Source organism: Macrobrachium nipponense, chromosome 26, assembly GCF_015104395.2.
Source record: "Macrobrachium nipponense isolate FS-2020 chromosome 26, ASM1510439v2, whole genome shotgun sequence".
NCBI classification, from domain to species: Eukaryota; Metazoa; Arthropoda; class Malacostraca; order Decapoda; family Palaemonidae; genus Macrobrachium; species Macrobrachium nipponense.
Window position 1 is genome coordinate 78,332,720 of NC_087215.1, and position 4,049 is coordinate 78,336,768.

Consider the following 4,049-nt stretch of genomic DNA (forward strand, 5'->3'; position numbering starts at 1 on the left):
CCCTGGGTTACGACGCCTGTTCCGAGGTTACGACGCTGACGCTTCCGACGCTCCGAGTTAACGACGCTTTCAAAAAACGCATACTATGATAAGAATCCTTTATAGTTTAGCACAGTTTTCTCTCTCTCTCTCTCTCTCTCTCTCTCTCTCTCTCTCTCTCTCTCTCTCTTTGTATTTTCTGACGAAAATAATCACTAATTAGTGTATTTTGATGTTTATTTTCATGACTAAATACATTTTTATAATATACAACATGATACTAATTTCAAATATTTAATTTTGATATTAATATTCTGTATAGTAGTAATTTAATAAGTTGAAATGATATCACATAATAAAAATAATAATTTCTCTCTCTCTCTCTCTCTCTCTCTCTCTCTCGTCCTCTCTCTCTCTCTCTCTCTCTCTCTCTACTACAAAGATATATGTTTTTTTGTATGATAAATAAATGATTTACTATTTTCAAATATTAATATTAATTTATACAGCAATAATATCAATTCATTAAAGAAAATACCATAGTGAATTGGTAAGATTTTAGCTTATATTTAAAAAATTATGGAAGAATGAAGGAAATCCCAGTCTTCTTTCAGTAACCTTTTCTCGAGATCCAGGCACTAAAACTGTCAGATATATCAAGTTCTGAGACAGCCAGGAGGGGGAAGAGCTGCAGTGTTGCAATCATGTGTTCATGAAATTTTCCCCCCTCTCTCTCTCTCTCTCTCTCTCTCTCTCTTCTCTCATTTACTGAGACTCGAGATTTTTTATGTACTTGTAATATTGTAATTACAAAATTCATATGTGTTAGTATTTTAAAGAAATACAATACGTACTAATCTATCCATGTCACTTTTAATTAAGGTTAACTCTCTCTCTCTCTCTCTCTCTCTTTTTTTGCCACACAAGATAATAATGTGTCATAGTGGTAACTCCCTCCCTCTCTTTCGCTGGAAGCATTATAAGTATTTTTTGAGAGAACAGAGAGAGATAAACACTCTCTCTCTCTCTCTCTATCTCTCTCTCTTTTACCGAGATGAAAGAATTTTTATGGTACTAGTATGTAAAATGTTTATTGATAATTTCAGTTATTTAATAATGATAATAATAATAATAATAATAAAACTTTAATTACAAAATTCATAATGGTCGTATTTTAAAGAGATGAAAATCACCTTTCCATTTCACTTGTAAGGATAATTCCTCTTTCTTACTGAGATGAGAGAATTTTTATGGTAGATGCACGTGTTTATTATATTTTCAAATAATAATAATAATAATAATAGAAGTAGTAATAATACGATAACTAATTTCAAAAGAAAATTCTTCCCTTCGTCTTTTTCTGTATCAATTTCCCTACCTCATAACTCCAGTGACACTCGGAGCTTAACAATGCCATACAATGGTCAACAAATTTAATGGTTTTATGTAATCTCTCTCTCTCTCTCTCTTGTATTTTAATGAAAATATACAGTAATTTGTGAATACACAGTGTTGCACATGAAAAAAGTAAATTAGTGATAATTTTAGAGATACGGCCCTAAGAAAAATTGCAAATTAGTGAAATTTTCCCTGTGGACATGTTTTCAAGAACGTCGTTCCGGCTTACGACGATTTTCGGGTTACGACGCGTCTTAAGAACGGAACCCCCGTCATAACCCGGGGACTGCCTGTACTGTCGTAAAACTTTAGAATCCTTGAATTTTCCGGTTTTGATTTTCCGAAAATGCGTTCAATCTCATTTCGGCTGTGATACTCTAAAGTGAACTTTACTTTTATGACTTTTTTAAAGTCTTAGAATTATATTTCCGTGTATTTAAACGAGTGCAGGTATTTCTACAGAAGCAGTCCGCATGGACTGCACGGAACGTAACCGAGGATACAACATCCACTAAGGATTAGGGGCCGTCCAATGTATTTCGCCGTGTTTAGTACTGGCCCCTGGGGGTTTAATTACAGTCGTCCGAAGAAATATTACTTAAAATTCTTGTTCAGTAGGTAAAACTGCATAGAAAAACAGCAACTGCCATAGTCTAGGCCGCCGCGGATAAGTACCCTAGATCTGCCGTTAAATTTTTTGTTGCAATGCCATATTGTTACTCTTGTCCATACCACTGCCAAGTACCTTACATTGGTCTGGGCATGGTTAGGTGTGTATCCAAGGCAGACAGAATTCCCTGCTAAGTAAGGAGATGCAATCTAAGCTAGTTTAGGTTAAGTAAGGTTAAGGGTAAATGACCGAGCGCTGACATAGCGGCCTCCTTCCGGAAAAAGTACTTTAATCCACTGCCATAAGCATCAGCCAAGAGTAATGGTCCATTCAAGCAGCACTTACAGAGACCTCGATGCACCTCTCGAATTAGTGTTTGTTCCAATACGAATACAAGCCATCGGTCCTTTACAATAGGAATGTAACTTATGGCAGCTGGAACCAGTCGTAAGCTTTGAACAAGGGAGTTCGGTAGTTAACTGCTTGTCCGATAGTCCGCGCACCGCGTGACTGGGAGGTGAAGATCCTCTTTGCTTTCGGCTGCGCTGGTTGACAGACGTGTTCTCCACCTCTCTCTGCCCGCCTTTCGTCGTATGCTTTGTATCTCTCAAACTTGGTTTGCTTTGTTTTGTGTGTTTGAAAATACTGTAAGTACGTGTGCTTTTGTATTTTTATTCTTATTTTGTGATAATGGATTCCCGTGAGCTGGAGATTTCCCCACGACCCCCCATCAGCCGCAGAGTTTTCCCTGGTGTGGAGGGCCGTAAGTGTGGGGCCTTCCGCTCGTTTCCTGAAGTGGATCCTCATGATTTGTGTGCTTGGTGCCGAGGGCGCGAATGCTCTCGCGCCGAGCCTTGTGATTTATGTCTATCTTGGTCGGAGGAGCAGTGGTGTGATATGAGGGGAGGAGGAAGCGACGTAAGCCTGCCAGGGAGTCCTCGGAAGGTTCTCTGGTGACTCCCTTGGTCACAGACACGTCGTCTTCCTTCTTGCCGCCATCTCAGCTCCTGCGTATGGCTCCTTCCCCTTCGGTGGGGGGATTCTCGCTCCTTCTCTTCGCCCGATCTGTCGAGCGTGGAGGAGGGGGCAAGGTACCCCGACATCCAACTGTACTCGGGGTCTTCCGCCCCCCCCCCCCCCCCCCCCCCCCCCCCGGCCCCCCCCCCGAACGGGGAACCCCTCTTACTAACCCAACCTTTGCCTCCTCAGGCGCTCCTGCTGCGGGCAACGACCTCGGCCAGGTATGGTTCTCACTGGGCCTCCAGGGGACACTGAGCATTCGGGGCCTGTTGCATCACCTGCCGGGTGCTGCTCCGGTCACTCATGGACCGGTGACCACCACCACCACCACCACCACCGTCTCGACCCCAGGGTATGCCGTCCCTCCTCACCTTGTGTACACCCAGCACGTGACAACAGTGACTCGCTCAGCTGCGGTGCAGGCCCCGATTGCTGGTTTCTCGAGGAGGGTTGTGTCTCCACCACCCAGGTTCTCCGCTCTCGCCTCAGCCCCCGACTTTCGGTGCCCCAAGAGCTTGCCCCTGGACCTTCCACCCGTACCCAGGATGTCACTGACCGCTGTCCTGCCTCCTGCTGTACCTGCCGTGCCTACTGCTCTTGGCGTGCCTGCCGTGCCTGGACCAGCCCCTGCCGACATCGTTCCGGCCCGTGGTGTTGCTGCCCCAGTCGCAGGTCCTTCCGGACAGGTGCAGCCGGGCCGTGTTGCTTCGGCAATAGCCCCGGCTCCGTCCTGGATGGAGGACCTGAGGAAGTTGACGAAGAAGAGGAGGAAGAAGAGGAAGCTGTCGTCGTCGTCGCCTGCTGCCGACTCTTCCCCTTCGACTTCCAAGGCTTCACAGCTGAGGAAGATGAAGGCTGCCTCCTCCCCACCTAAGAAGGCTCCTTCGGGATCTAACGGCCCGTCTCACTCCGGTGGGACGGGGAGTTCTTCCGCTGGTCCTCCCGCTCCTTCGGGAGCGGGGCCCGTCTCTCCTTCCGCAAGGAAGAAGAAGACGGGGACCAGAGGGGTACCGGCTAACACCGGTACTTCCTCACCTGGTGC